General features: G+C 41.9%; 1 pseudogene; it reads right to left on the bottom strand.

The window, feature by feature from the left end:
* The window catches only part of LOC100358844 (inducible T-cell costimulator-like), a 43,578-nt pseudogene extending 26,872 nt beyond the window's left edge, over positions 1 to 16,706 (bottom strand).
* Between the last annotated feature and the right edge of the window lie 244 nt (positions 16,707 to 16,950).

Genomic DNA, 16,950 nt, shown 5'->3' on the forward strand with positions numbered 1-16,950 from the left:
TCTGATGAGAAATCAGCTGTGAGTGTAGTTGCAGATCCTCTGAAAACAATCTGGCATTTCTCTCATGCACATTTTAGAATGTTTTCTTTATGCCTTACTGTGGAAAGTTTGACTACAATGTGTCATGGTGAAGATCTTTTCAGGTAATGTTTCATATGTGTTCTATGTGCTTCCTGTACTTGGCATCCCTTTCTTTCTCCAAATTGGGGGAGTTTTCTGTGATTATTTCACAAAATAGGCCTTCTATTCCATTCTCTCTTTCTACATCTTCAGGTACTCTTAAGACCTGTATGCTGGGTTATTCGATTGTTTTTTTTTTTTTTGAAGATTTATTTATTTATTTGAAAGTCTCAATTACAGAGAGAGGAGAGGCACAGAGAGAGAGAGAGAGAGACAGACAGACAGATCTTCCATCCGATGGTTCACTCCCCAATTGGCCACAACAGCTGTAAATGCACCAATCCGAAGCCAGGAACCAGGAGCCAGGAGCTTCTTCCTGGTCTCCCACATGGGTGCAGGGGCCCAAGGACTTGGGCCATCTTTTACTGCTATCCCAGGCCATAGCAGAGAGCTGGATCAGGAGAGGAGCAGCCGAGCCCTCAAGTTGCACAAAGATGTCATTGATTCCTTTGTGGAGCCTCCAAGTAACAGATCTGTCAGCTGAAGTACCTTTAATTTTCCCATGGCTCTCACTGCCCACATGGTCAGGAACAATATCCAGGAAACAACTCCAACACACCATTGCATTTGAGAGTTTATGGTATGGTCACTTACATGCTCCATAGAGTACAATTGACAAATTTCTCAATTTCTATTCATGGAAAACTTGAAGCAAGTTTACTCATCAGTAAAATGTGTGAACCATTGAGAGTAGTTCTGAGTTAAAGAACTGGGGAGACATTTGTCTTTGAGTCCTTTCCCCCTAAAGATAAGAATGGACCCTAGTATGTGTACAGTTTATATGTGTGTGTGTGTGTCTTTTTGTGTTTTTACTATTTATAGGTATTTCCCATATTTCACACATTTGCAATATGGCAATATTTCTACAATATCAAGGGTTACATTTATTTTAAAAATATTTTGTCAATCAGTCTACATTGTAAAAGAAAAATGAACTCTAAATCAATTTTTTTACTTTCTCCTGTTGTTTTTCCAGATGAACTGTCCGATAATTTTTAATTTACAAGAAAGTAATACATGCATAAGCACTTTGCTTAAACATAAATATCATAGAAAATAAGTGTGTGCTACATTTGAGTTTCCTTTTCAGAAAAATTTCTTTCCTTAAAACAATCTCATGAAAAATCCCTTACCAAAGTGTCACTATTTATATGGGCCCTGAAAAAAAAATCACATATGACTCCTCTGCTTTCTTTTTCCATCCTTTATCTCTATTTTTATTTTTCAATAATATGATTGTGTAGGTAATGAAAAATTTGTCTTCATGCCTAAGTATCTATGTAAAACTTACCTACACAAGTCTTGTGTTTGCCCATAACCTCTATCCATAAACTCCTACAATATAAAGCATATCCTAATGTGAATTCATATTCAAAATCCAATATTCTAACTTGCTGTGTTATACATGCTTGTTCTGGGGCTGGCACAGTAGTGTAGTAGGTAAAGCCACTGTCTGCAGTGCCAGCATTCCATATGGGCACTGGTTTGAGTCCCAGCTACTCCGCTTTTGATCCAGCACTTTGTTATGGCTTGGGAAAGCATAGAAGATGGCCCAAGCCCTTGGGCTCCTGCACTCACATGGGAAGACCTGGAGGAAGCTCCTGGCTCCTGGCTTTAGATCACACAGCTCTGGCCATTGCAACCAATTGGGGGAGTGAACCAAATGAACAAATGACCTCTCTTTCTCTCTGCCTCTCCTTCTCTCTCTGTGTAATGCTGACTTTCAAATAAATTAATAAATCTTTTAAAAGGAAAAACTGCCTGTTCTGCATGATCATGCTACTCAATAAGAGGTTTAAATTCTTTATTTCTGGACATGTTTTCTCTATAGTTGTGATATTTGAACACAATATTATATTTTTGTTTTTGAATATCTGAAAGGAGACCGCACCTGCATTTAACCTGAACTCCCATGTGGCTTTCACAAATCAGTATACACCAACAAAATTTCAGACCAACCATTCTAGATATGTCTGAATTGTGTCCAATGAGATGAAACCCTTAATCCACTTCAGGGAGAATTCAACAAAAAGAAGGGATACCATGACTGTCTCATACCAAGTGCATGCATGCCATCCACAGCAGGCAGAAAAGGCAGGTTAGCATCCCCTCTAGCAGCTGTGACACATAGAATAGGAAAGCAAGAGGATTTGGTGAAGTGGCAGTCATGGGCACTTCATGTTCTTTCACTAAATCATTAAAATTCATTTTTCTGACAATCCACTGACATTATTTTAGAAATTCAGACAGAAATACATCCCATTATTTCATATATGATGAGACTTGATGGAAATTACAGGAAACCAACTTAACTGGCAATATAGAAAGTAAAATAATACTATATATACCAGACATGGACAATTTGAATTTCAAATAACACAAAAATTTACAATAAACCAAAAATAACAAGACATAATAAAAGAAGTGAGAATAAAATAGAATAATTGAGAATAAAAATAATAGAATTATTGAAGCATCAATTCATCAAATTTATATAGATGTGTGTGGAAATTTTTTGAAAATTTATTGAAAGACAGAAAATTTAAATCAATTTGTGTATATATGTCTTTTTATTGATCAAATGATATATTATTAAGACATAAATTCTTCCAAGTTTCAGCAATAGATTCAGTACAATCTCAACAATAATCTCAGTAAGCTATTCTGTAGACAATTAAAAGCTATTTTTCATCCTTGAGAAGTCTGGAAAATAAAAAAATAAAAGCAAATTTGAGGAATCTACAATTCCTAATTTTATGCTTTAATCTAAACATACAATCATCAAGAATATGGGGCCAGCACTGTGGCTTAGTGGGTAAAGCCTCCATCTGTAGTGCTGGCATCCCATATGGCCACCTGCTCAGCACCCTGCTGATGTGCCTAGGAAACCAGTGGAAGATGGCCCAACTCCTTGTGTCCCTGCACCCAGGTGGGAGACAGAAGAAGCTCCTGGATCCTGGCTTTGGATAAGCCCAGCTATGGCCATTGCAACCATTTGGGGAGTGAACCAGTGGATGAAGATCTCTCTCTTTCTCTCTCTGAAACTCTACCTTTCAAATAAATAAATCTAAAGAAAGCTCATAATGTTGGACAAAGAATATTCATGTAGGTAAGTGGCAAGGTATAAATGGTCTCAAATACTTATTACTTTACTAATCTTTGTCAAAGGGACAGAGGCAGCCTGGTACAGGTAATGTAGTCTACAAAAATAGTGAAAATGCAAATGGATGATAATAAGGGAAAAATCAAAAGATGCATACTGTGAAAATAACACATGAAGTCACTCTAGTGAATAAGGGGTCAGATCTGTGGTTTAGCAGGTCAAAGTAGGTGCCTGCAGTGCTGGCATCCCATACGAACACTGATTTGAGTCCTGGCTACTCCATTTCCAATCCAGCTTCCTGCTAATACACGTGGGGAAGCAGCAGAAATTGGCCCAAGTCCCTGAGCCTCTGCCACTCACATGGGAGATCTAGAAGAGGTTCTTGGCTCCTGGCTTTGGATTGGCCCAGCACCAGCTGTTGCAGCCATTTGTATAGTGGATCATCAGATGAGAGGTCTCTCTCTCTCTCTCTCTCTCTCTCTCTTCCCCTTTCTTTGTGTATAACTCTGCCTTTCAAACAAATAAATTTTAGAAAACAAGCACAAACGTGCTGAATAAACTTGTATTTTAAAAAAGTAGAAAGCACAGATATGTAAGAATAAAATGTATAAGATTTCTGTACAAAAATTAGTTTTACATACAATACTGAAAGCATTACCCATAAACATAATGTGGACTTTGAACAGATGTAAGAGAGTAGTGATAAGGAAGGTAGCAAGAATTAATGGGTAGAGAATTTATAAGAATGGATGGACCCCTCTAGACAGAATCTGAGAGAGTACTCAGCCATTCAGACAGGTATAAGCAAAGTTACACAGTTTAATGGAGAGAACACACTTGACTGCTCAGATGTGCATCTCAGCAAAGAACTAGGGGGGGCTGAAATACTCCTGATAGATCATGTGGACATCTCAGGAAAGAGCTGAGTACATAGTCTATATTCATACAGGAACTTATCAGGGAATGGGATCAAGTTATTCCCACAATTTTTCCTGCCCTCCACCCTTCTTCCTGAATAAAGGACTTATTGGATGTGAAATAGGTAAAATTCATTCTAAGATTTAACAAGAAAAAAACATTTAACTAAGCTCTTTAATACAACATGACACTTTATGGCTGTTATGTATTATAACATATGTAGAGTTGCAGGCAGAGAGAGGGAGAGACAAAGGTTTTAAATTTGTATATTCACTTCTCCAAATAACTTCAATAGCTGGAGCTGGGCCATTCCAAAGCCAGGATCCAGGATCTTCTTCTGGGTCTCCCATGAAGGTGCAGGACCCAAGCACTTGCACCATTTTCCACAGCTTTCCCAGGCCATTAGCAGAGAACTGGATTGGAAAAAGAGCAGCTGGTACATGAACCAGCACCCATATGGGATGATAATGCCCCAGGTGAAGGCATAACCTAGTACAACACAGCACCAACACATGCTTCTAGACTTTAACTTGCAGCAAATATAGTCTGTTAGCATATAAAATAATTCTTTATTTTGAAAATAGTAAATACATTATGTAGGATTTTCCAAAATATGTAGGTTGTTTTTTAAAACTGACATCAGTACATCCTTATTCCACTAAAAACAAATACAATAATCAAACTGGTATGAACTTACTAGGAAGCAATTTTAAACATTTGGATTTTGTTTAAATTGCTGAGATTTGGAAGAGGACTCTCTAAGCATGCTAACAATATCTTACCATGAACATAGCAAGGACTTTTTAAACAAATATTTATTTATTTATTTGAAAGGCAGAGTTACAGAGAGGCAGAGGCAAAGAGACAGAAAGAGAGGTCTTTCATCTGCTGGTTCACTCCCCAGATGGCTACAGTGGCTGAAGTTGGGCTGATCCAAATCCAGGATTCAGGAGATTCTTCTGGGTCTCCCACTCAGGTGCAGGGCCCAAAGACTTGGCCCATTTCCTACTGCTTCCCAGGCTATAGCAGAGAGCTGGATCAGAAGTGGAGCAGCCAGGACTAAAACAGTTACCCATATGGTATGCCAGCACTACAGGTGGCAGCTTTACTGGCTGTGCCACAGTGTCGGCCCCAAGGACTTTTTTTTTAATAAAGATTTATTTGTTTATTTGGAAGGTAGAGTTATAGAAAGTCAGAGAAAGAGAAAAAGGTCTTCCATCTGTTGGTTCACTCCTCAAATGGCGGCAATGGTCAGAACTGGGCTGATCTAAAGCCAGAAGCCAGGAGCTTCTTCTGGGTCTCCCATGTGGGGCCCAAGGTCTTGGGCCATCTTCCACTGCTTTCCCAGGCCATAGCACAGAGCTGATTGGAAGTGGAGCAGCTGGGACTTGAACTAGCATCCATATGAGATGTCGGCACCACAGATGGCAGCTTTACCTGCTACACCACAGCACCAGGCCCAGGTGTAGCTAATTTTACAGGAAAGCCTGGAAACAGCTTCATCTCAGCAAGTTCTCTCAGTTTGCTAAAATGCTCGAAGGGAGCTATTACTTCCAAAACATTCAATAAAAAAAAAAAAAACCTAAGGGAATTTCCTGGCTCTCATGACTATCATGCTTTTAAAAGTTTTTGGTCAGGGCCAGCATGGTGGCATGGAGGTAACGTCACTGCCTGCAGTGTTGACATCTCATATGGGTGCTGGTTTGAGTCCTTTTGATAAACTTTTGAAAACTGGCCTGGGCTATAGACAGACAAGATTTTAAAGTAAGAAAAATGCAAGGATGAGCATGGGTCAGAGTTATAGGAGATGGTCATGCTGGATAGCAAATATTGTGATTTCAGGCACAATGTTGGATGTATAAATCTGTTGGCATAGCTACAGGCACAAGGGGATAGAAAAACTGGGAGGCAGACAGGGTCTGCAGATACAGGACCTGGAACATAAGAAGGAATATATCAGGTGTTATTTAAGGCAGTGCTTAGAGGAAATTTTTAGCCTCAAGTGAATACGTTAGAACAGAAGACTGAAAGCTCTTCATTTTGGCTTTCTTCTTAAGAACTAAAATGAGCATCCTAAAATAGCATAGAATAAATGCAAAGAAAAAAGAATAGTAAACATCCATGAAATACCTGTAGTAAAAATGTACAACAGAAACTAATAAGCAAGAAAAAAGTTTTAAATCATATTGTAAGGCAAGAGGGACCCTGAAGCAGGGTTAGAGAAAAGAGTAGGCTTTGGGAAAATTCCAGAAAAATTCTACCTCTCCAGGGAAAAACAAAATGTAACAAAGCACAATTTAGAATAGACTGAAGAGAGGAAGTGGGGTGATATGGCACCTAAGACAAGGATATGGAAAATATTAGTCAATTACCAACACTTCCTGCACAGAGGAAGGGGATCCAATTACTTATCCCTTCTGTACTCCTGGACAGAGATGGGGAAGCCAACCCAAACATGACCTCTACTACATGCACTAGGTGAGGGACTAGTACATAACACATAAGAGAGGGAAAAAAGAAATAGCATAAAACAGACCAACCTCCTGGAGGCAATGGATTGCCAGCTCCAAGTCCCTTCCCCAACATGTGCGAGCTTCTGTCATTTATTGCAAATAAGCTTGCTCTCACTCTTGTACTCTCTCTTGGACTTTTCTCCTTATTCCTTTTTTTAAAGAGATATTTATTTATTTTAAAGTTAGTGTTGATATGGGGAGAGAGTGAGGGAGACAGAGAGTTCTTCCATGTGCTGGTTCACTCCCCAAATGGCCACAACAGCAAGGGCTGGGTGAAGCACAAGCCAGGAGCCAGAAGCTTCTTGGTCTCCCATGTGTGTGCAGGGTGCCAAGTACTTGAGCTATCTTATCCTGCTTTCCCAGACACACTAGCAAGAAGAAAGCTGAATCAGAAGTGGAGCTTCCAGGACATGAACTGGCACCCATATAGGGTGCTGGCATCGGAGGTGGTAGCTTAACCCGATATGTCACAGTGCTTCCCTCTTCTCTTTATTTCTGTGCTGAATAACAAGTCCATAGACCATGGGAAGCAGCTCCCCAACCAAGATGTGACAATATTGACAAAATTCGTATCTGATAAAAGTGTTTAAGAGAAAAACAGGAAAGCAACACAAATAACAAATTCCACAAATCAAATAGAATTAGCCTTACAGATGTCACAGATCTTAACAAGATATTAAGAGGAGAGGTTGGCTTTGTGGAAAAGCAGGTTAATCCTCCACCTGTGATGCCTGCATCCTACATGGGCACTGCTCAAGTCCCAGCACCTGTGAAAGCAGCAGAAGATGGAAAAAATATTTGGGCCCCTGTCACTGATGTGGGAGACCTGGATGGAATTCCAGGCCCCTGTCTTCAGTCTGGTCCCACCCTGACCATTGTAGCCATTTGGGGGGGTGAACCAGTGGAAAAAAGATATCTCTCTTTCCCTAACTCTGCCTTTCAAATATATATATATATATATATATATATACACACACACACACACACACACACACATTAAAGGGGCCAGCGCTGTGACGTAGTGCATGAAGCCACCACCTGCAGTATTAGCATCCCATATGGGTGCTGGTTCAAGTCCCAGCTACTCCACTTCCAAACTAGCTCCCTGCTATGGCCTGGGAAAGCAATAGAAGATGGCCCGAGTCCTAGGGCCCCTGCAACTGTGTGGATACCCAAAAGAAGCCCCTGGCTCCTGGATTTCAATTGGCATAGCTCTGGCTGTTGTGGCCATCTTGGGAGTGAACCAGCAGATGGAAGACCTCTCTCTCTCTCCCTCTCCCTCTCCCTCTCCCTCTCTCTCTGCCTCTGCCTCTGTAACTCTGCCTTCAAATAAATAAATAAGTATTTAAAAATATTGAGGAGTTTCTGAATTAGGAGTATAATTTTTAAAAGAGATCAAAATCTGTTGAGGTGGATTCATTCTGAGAGGAGGAGTGTGGTGGGGCAAGAGGCACGAGTCACCACACAGACCCCAGGAGTTGGGTAAAAGCAGGCCTAAAGCGAGCAACCCACACACTCATTTATTTCAGTTGGTACAGCAGCTTAAATAGCCAAGGCAGCCAATCTGGTCAAGGGGCTGTCTATACCCTAACCAATCACAGCCTGTTGCCAGGCAGTTTTTGTTGCCAGCAGCCATCTGGGCATGGCCTTCTCATTCCACCACATTTCCCCCTTTTTGCTTATTTTTGAGCAATAGGAGGCATGATTCTTGGCCATACAATTGTTGACCCCATTTCCATGTGGACTCCATATGTGGCTGTGCCTGTCTTAGGTAGTCCCCCAGGGGATCTTGCCCTTGTTGGCTAACCAGTGCTCAAAATGGGAGACCACAGGAGTGCTTGCTCAGATAGAGGTAGGAATGAGGGACAGTGGTAATTAGGAATGGCATGACCACACACAGGCTGTGGGCCATTTGAGTGGCTGACCAGAGCTAAGTGGGGTATAAAGCAGTAGTGGATGTGGCCATGGGCAGTTTCTCAGGCTAGGATGATAGGGCAGGTGCGTCTGCTAACAAGGTGGACTCTCAGTCTTGTTCAACTGGTTCTGGTTGACTGTCAGTTGCAGGCTTGATGTTTCTGGCTGCTACCCAAATGGGCTATCCTGCATTCTCTGGAAAGACACAAGCATATCCTCCACCCTTGGTTAGCAGAGGGTGTGGTCTCTTCCATTCTCCTATCAGGGGGGTCTTTCCACCTAACCATAGGGGCTGGGGTCTGGGATGGAAAGGATCCCCAGTGTTTATAAGCTGGGCTTATCCCTTGGGAATCAAAAGTAAGAAAATTGATAGTGAAAGGGACCTCAGTCAAAGCAAGCTGTGGGTCTGGAGGCATATGATTGTTTTTCTGTTTTTGAAAGAGATCTTTAATTGTCCTATGAGTTGTTTCTATGATTGCCTATCCCTGTGGGTTGAATGGGATACCTGTGGCAGACTGTATGTTCCAGGATTTCAGGAAGGAATTAAATTCCTGTGATGTATATGCTGGCCTGTTATCAGTCTTTATGATCCAGGGGACACCAAGGACCAGCATGGCTGACTTGACCGCCTTTATCACATTACTAGCCTTTTCTCCAGATTGGGCTGTTGCAAATACAGCCTTTGAATAAGTATCTACCACCACATGGGCAAACTTAAGTTTAACAAAGGAGTTAATGTGAGTGGTGTCCACTTGCCAGAGCTTATTAGGAGCAAGGCCTCACGAGTTCACTCCTGCTTGTTGCAGTGGGCCTAACAGGATGAGGGGTGCAGAATTCTTGCAAGAACACACTAGGTGTTTGCATTGGATCATTGTTAGCTCTGGGAAAAGCAATTTTATGTTGCTTGCTGACATATGAAATTTTTGGTGTAGAATATGGGCTTGTTCTAGGTGTCCAATATAAGCCGTGTTGCAGGAGATAAGATGATCAACCTTTTTGTTGCCTTGGAAAATAAAGCCATGTAACCCAGTATGTGATTTTATGTGTGAGATATACCATGGGTGTTTTCTGTTCTCAGCTTTTTAAGTGTTGTGAACATCTGTCAATTGGCTTATTGGTCAGGTTAAAGACTGCAAAATGGATCACCTTTGCTACCTGTACTGAGTATTTGCTGTCCAAAAATATATTTACTGGCCCATCCTGGCTAAGGAGTAGAACCTTGACTATTGCTCTTATTTTTCCCAACAGTACTGATACCCTGTGGGGTTCTACATGGATCTTATCTTTTTCTGTTGAGGATTTGATCACTATTCCAAACAGTGACGTGTTGGCATCCATAAACACACACGGTGCCATGGGTATAGGTTGATTAGCAGGGAAAGCATGTTTTGGATAGTCTATTTCTAAGGTTTGTAACATCTGGAGTAGCCTGTCCACTGGCAGGTGATTGTCAACCTGTCCTGGGAAATTTGTCATTAAAGTATGAAAGAGCATGCTATTCTGCATCAATGTGGACAGTTCTAATTGTGATAGGGATAGGACCACTATGTCTGGTTCTGTGTTAAATATCTTATTGGCATACTATCTTAATTTAAGTCCCATCATAAAGATGGCATCTTCTTTGTTAACTATTTTATGACACTTGCTCCAGGTTATGTGCACCCAAAAAAGTGGTCTGTGTTGTTGCCAAATAACTCCTTAAGGGGGTCTTGAGGGTACATATGGTTATGGCAAACAGAGGCACCTGAGAGTCATATCTAAATGTTTTAAAATTTGACAACTGGGTGTTGATCTTTCCTATAGTGGATTTGGCTGCTGGTGTCAATATAATTTTTGAAGAAGGGCTGTTCCCCTTAGTAAATCGAATAGCAGTCTAAGCTCTGCAGGTGTTAGGGGAAGGAAGGGCTTCAGCGAATTGATTTGGCTGCATAGTTGCTGAAGTTCATTAAGTGAGTATTTATGCTTGATTTTTAGGTTTGGGCCCATTGGAGATATATGGGAGGACATTTGATAATCCAAGAATTGAAAGGGAGGAAAATGTTGTACCTTTTCTGTGGCAATAGACAAACCCAGGAATTGTAAATTTCTTTTTTTTAAGATTATTTATTTATTTGACAGGTAGAGTTACAGATAGGGAGAAAGAGAGACAGAGAAAGGTCTACCTTCCCTTGGTTCACCCCCCAGATGGCTGCAATGGCTGGAGCTATGCTGATCCAAAACCAGGAGCCAAGAGCTTCTTCCCAGTCTCCCATGTGGGTACAGGGGCCCAAGCACTTGGGCCATCCTCCACTGCCTTCTTGGGCCACAGCAGAGAGCTGGACAGGAAGAGGAGCAACTGGGACTAGAACTCAGTGCCCATATGGGATGCTGGTGCCACAGGTGGAGGATTAACCTAGTGCACCACTGCACTGGCCCCGGAATTGTAAATTTCTTACTGTCTCTATTAGACAGGCCTTCAGAGTTGCTGCATTCTTGTAAGCAAGTAAGATATTATCCACATAATGTATGGCCAAGCACTGACCTTTAAGTGTGCTGGTCGCATGAGAAATGTATCTTTGGTAAATGGCAGGGCAATTTTTCATGCCTTGTGGGAGAAATCTTTTTGCAGGGAGCTTGAAACTGGGCTCCCATACTGTAAAGGCAAAGTAGGCCTTATCCTCCTCCATGATGGGAATGGAAAAGAAGAAATCTTTGATATCAATGGTAACTATGTGCTATCCATTAGGAATGGCCCCTGGATGGGTTCCTGTATCTCTGCTGTCATTTCACCACATTATAGGCATGATGACATGATCAGCCAATTTTAATCCTCCAACACCTTGGAGGTCAGGCCCAGGTGCTGTCTTCCAATGTTGCATTTTTCTTGCATCCCTAGCTTTTAAGATAGTGGCATCTGCCTCCATATCAATTAAACCCACAAAGGCAATGTCATCTAAGTATAGGGTCCATTTTGGCCTCATATTGAAGATATTGACCAGTTAATGGTCAATATCTTACTTGCTGGTTTGAGGGCCGCCCCGCTGGGAGTGTTTAAAGGCTTGGTCTTGCAATCTTTTGCCCAATGAAAGCCTTTTTTACATCTGGGACACAGCATTTTGGGCTTGCCCCATCTGTCAGTGTTTGGGCAGTTTTGCCATAGGTGTCCTGTTTCCTGACATCCCCAATAAACTGGAGGGTCATTAGACTTCCTTGTGTTCAGTTTGTTAATGGCTGCAGTTAGGGCTTGTATGGCTTGTATGGTGTATCAGCAGGGTTTACCTCCTTTGTAGCTACTATCCATTTAGAAAGGTCTTCTTTACAGATTGGGGCAATTGCAGCTTTTGCCTCTAGTAGCACCTTCCCAAGCTAATTGTTTGACCAGATTTTCTTGATTGGGTCCAAGCAGTAATCTTTTCTCTACTGCTTCCAATACTCTGGAAAGGAAATAGGGGAACCATTCACCTGGGCCTTGAACTAGGTTTCTAAAGAGCTGACTATATTTAGGAGGATTTATATTTTTTAAGGCTCTAAGTGCCAAATCTCTGACCTGGTCAAAATAGGCAACTACTTCAATGAGGGCCTGTTCATGAGAATATATGTAGGTGCCGCGGCCTCTAAGCATATCAAAGGTTACTGCAATTCCATAGGCAGCATTATTCCTCACCACGGTTTCATCCTCTTCCTCATAGGAGGCTTTCGACTGTAAGAACTGTGGTCTTGACAGATATGCTTTGAGCAGTGTAATCCACTCAAAATGAGTTTGAAGATTCACTGCCCATTGTGTGAGCACCTGTTCAAAGTAGGGAGTGTCAGGGCCTGACTTTTGAGAAGCCTTTTTTAGCATAGTAAGGTCATTTAAAAAATTATTTATTTATTTATTTATTTATTTTTGACAGGCAGAGTTAGTGAGAGAGAGAGAGAGACAGAGAGAAAGGTCTTCCTTCCATTGGTTCACCCCCCCCAAATGGCCGCTACGGCCAGTGTGCTGCACCGATCCAAAGCCAGGAGCCAGGTACTTCCCCCTGGTCTCCCATGTGGGTGCAGGGCCCAAGCACTTGGGCCATCCTCCACTGCCTTCCCGGGCAACAGCAGAGAGCTGGACTGGAAGAGGAGCAACTGGGACAGAACTGGCATCCCAACTGGGACTAGAACCCAGAGTGCCAGCACTGCAGGTGGAGGATTAGCCAAGTGAGCTGTGGTGCTGGCCAAGATCATTTATTTTTTAGCATAGTAAGGTCATCCAGTCCTGAATTCTGTGTCCGCTCCTACATTAATGGCAAACATATGGATGGGGCTGCCCTGAGAGCCTGAGGTGCCTGAGGACTACCACAAGTGTGGGGGTCCTCACTGGGTGAGGATGGGATGACCTTGCATGGGTTATTGCCTCGAGGTTGTCTAAGTTCATTCCATGAGTATTTGGGGGTGGCTGACTAGGTATTGTTGCGTTGTCTGCTGCCATGTCATTTTCACTGTGGGAACTCTCTCTCCCTAAATCATCAACTGTTGCCTGTGAGGCAGAGGCCTGGAGTGACAGGCTCTTTTTACTCACAGATTCATTGTGTTTGGTAATATGTGTGTGCTTCTGAGAGGGGGGTATCTTTCCCATGTTTGAACACTTAAGAGCAGTGCGCCACACCAATTCTAGCCAAAGGAAAGACATGCACAGCACTGCTGCCATAACAAAACAAATTGCTAGCACCTCAGTGGCTGATGGCATTCTGCAAGGGTTCTCTGCCTTAGACGGACAGACTGTGGTGTATCAGATTGTACATATGTCCTGTGCTTAGTGGGGACTTCCTTGATTCATTAGGTCAAGGCCGTATGCCCACATGGTGTCTCTGGAGTGTCACCTCTGTCAAGTGAGGGAAGATGACTTGGTTCTGAATTCTGGGATGATCAGCCCCTTATGTGAATTTGACAGGCAACCTGAAAGTAAAAGGAGGAGCTGAGAAGCAGCGTTACACTTCTGGGTGATGTGTGCCTACCTGGGGCACTTAGACGGAGGACAAAGAGAAGGAAAGGGGCATAGGAGGGGGTTCTGTGCTCACCCTTGCAGAACCAAACAGCACACAAAACACCGAGGGGCCTACTTGCCAAAATCAAGGGGGGACCTTGTCGAGTTTGACAGCCTATTTCTCTCTCAGTCACATTGGGCACCAGATTTTGAGGTTGATGCATTCTGAGAGGAGGAGTGTTGTGAGAGCAGGAGGCATGGAGCCACCACACAGACCCCGGGAGTCAGCCTGAGGCAAGCAGCCCACAGACATTTATTTCAGTTGGTACAGCAGCTTAAATAGCCAAGGCAGCCAATCTGGTCAAGGGGCTGTCTATGCCCTAACCAATAACAGCCTGTTGGCAGGCAGTTTCCAAAGCCATACAATCATAGCCTGTTGTCAGGCAGGCTCCATTGCCATGTGGTTTCCAAAGCCATCCAATCACAGCCTGTTGCCAGTCAGTTTCCATTGCCAGCAGCCATCTTGGCGTAGCCTTCTCATTGCACCACAAAAGTCCACCAAATTTTTGAACTCAGAATATTAAAATGTGAATGTAACATAAATAGGAAAATGTCTTATGAACTAAACAGGGTGAATCAATATTTTACAAATGAAAAGAGACAACAAACCATTTCTACAAACAAAATTTCAGTCCCAGATTTATGGAACAGCCCCCATTTTTTTTTTTTTTTGACAGGCAGAGTGGACAGTGAGATAACTTTTAAGGAAGAAAAAAATTTCTAAATTTTGCAGATTCATCCAAAGTGGAACCAAACAGGAAATAGTTTTGGTGTGAATCAGCATTACATTGATGACATAGTCAGACAAGGACATGAAATAAAAATGAACTTAAGGACCATCTCTCTATATAAGAGATACAAATATTTTAAACAAAGTATTATTATATTAAATTACATATTGTGACTGAACCCCTATAATGTAAAGGCAGGACCCATCATCTCATTTGTTTCCCTAGACCAAGGTCCTTGCTTGTCCTTTAGCAAAAGAAATTCACTGAATTGAAGAAGTGATACAGCTGTACTGACAAATCATCAGGCTCATGTGATATGGGATAAGGTAGCTAAGTGAGCTGGAGGTCAAAAGCCATAAAGCCCTGCCCCCGTGTAATTCTACAATATTTGTCAGAACACCTCCTTTCCCAGGAAACCTTCTTTTCATCTGGGACCTAAGGGAAAGTCATGTAAATATGTATATTGAGCTCCACTTGGAATTTTATGGAGCTGCCATATACCTCACAAGTGACCACATTATCTCATAAAAGGAGGTGCCGGGAGGTGCTTATGCTGTCTTCTATTGGAGATCAAGACTAATGGAGGTGATGAGGTGCCATCTCTGTATTTCCTTTCCCCTACTCATTCTCTCTCTGACCAACTCTACTCTTCAATTATGCCCACTCATGTTTGTGCTTGCTTTCTTACCTTTTAAATATACTTTATTACATCATTTATCACCTATGTGCTTGCACCTAGAATGCTTTTAATGTAAAAGGCAAAGGATATGATTAAAATTAAATGCCCTTCTCCCACAGTACAAGGAGGCACTTGCCTGTAGTAGATCAAATCCTGCTGGTCAATATTCCCTGGATGGGTTTGTTTAGGGGGATTCCGGGTTCAGCATGGAAATTCCAGGTCTGGGCAAAAGACAGCCACCACTTATATGTAGTCCCCCAGACTAACTGAAGCCCACTGGGCCATTGTAAAAAAAATTCCCTAAAGTGCACCATGCCACCAATCAAAGGAAGGTCATGAGTACCACTGAAACACCAGGGCCTTGCGCACAAGATAAACCTCCACCTGTCAGCCCTAGCTTTCATTTATAAAAACCTTCAACCCTTACTCCTTGGGGAGTCTAGGAATTAAGCAATAGCTGCATGGATTCTTGCTCTGTCTTTAAAATAAACACCTTTTTCCTTCTATATTGATGTCAGTAATTGGCTTTCGGCATGTTGGACAAGTAGGCCATGTTTGGGGTCCTAAAACAACACTTCCAACTGGTTTGGGGGGTTGTTCTGCAAAAATATGAAATGATAATAAATTAATAATGAACAGAATATACTAAAATGTTTCAAAGGAGGTTAACAGACCAGAACAAATAGAGTAAACATTCACATGGGTGAAAAATACAAGAGAATAATGTGATCATTTAGAGTAAATGTTAAAAAACATGTAATAAAATTCATCATTGGGCCATAAACACACAACAACTAATAGAATATTAAAATAGCAACTTCCACATTCCGACTAAGATTGTATAAAATGAACCTAAGGCAGCATAATTACTACAGAACATTGCAAGCTTTTTTCCTGGGAACAGATCTAGATAAGTCTATCTCTTCTCATTGTTTCTTTCCAACTTCATCTTGGAAGTATAATCAGGTAAATAAAACAACAAAAAAGGAAATATTAGGTATAAATTTTTGATAAACTTTTAAGCAACAAAATTGTTAATATATTGGATGATACTATTGTATACAGAGAAAATACAACATAATCCCTAGGTAAATAAAACTAATAAGAGAATTAAGCTTACTAGGTATAAAATAAATACATAAAAATCAACTGGGTTACTATGTACCAGCAAGAAACAAATGGAAAACTTTTTAAAGGACAAAACACAGACTAGAAATCAAATGCTTATAAGAGAAATGAAACAAAAAACTAACCTACATAACGTTTTTAGTCTTAAAATCAATATAAAAAATTGTCAAACAACCTCATAAAATAAGCTATGAATACAAAGAAAAAGAAAGGCCCACAGTCCAGCCAACATTTTGTAAATTGTAGCTCATGTGAAGCAGGTTACTGCAAGCGCAGGATCACGAGATCTCAGTAGGATTGTGATCACTGGAGGGAGGGAGAAAGAGGGGGGATCCAAGGAGGTGGGACCATTGAGAGGGGAAAGTGCCTCCTACCGCCAGAAGAGTTGCCATCTGAGAGAAGGAGGCAGCTTAAGTCCAAGCTTCTCCCCTCTCCAGAAATAGTCGCAAGGAACCTTAACGGGATTCTGATTGGCTACACCTTTTCTGACTTCGTGCATTCTTGCCGGTTGGGCAAATTGTTCAATCAAGGCGCCCAGGGGCGTCATTGGGGAACCACGTGCGATATTATTTTTTGGCACCGCTGTACTCAACTCCCCGGATCTGCTTCCAAGAGAGGCCTTAGCTGGCTCCGTTGCTCTGCAAATTTCGGTCATCACCAGACCCCTCAAGAGGGCGCCTGAATATCACGGAAGCAAGGAAATGGTGAGTGTGTTGGGCCAGTTTGCTCGAATTGAGCAGGTAGCTGGGCCCCTGGGCATTCTGTCCTGTTCCTGCACACAGAAACTTCTG

This window comes from Oryctolagus cuniculus, chromosome 19, assembly GCF_051225735.1.
Source record: "Oryctolagus cuniculus isolate XC-2025 breed Fujian yellow rabbit chromosome 19, ASM5122573v1, whole genome shotgun sequence".
In the NCBI taxonomy this organism is placed as follows: Eukaryota; Metazoa; Chordata; class Mammalia; order Lagomorpha; family Leporidae; genus Oryctolagus; species Oryctolagus cuniculus.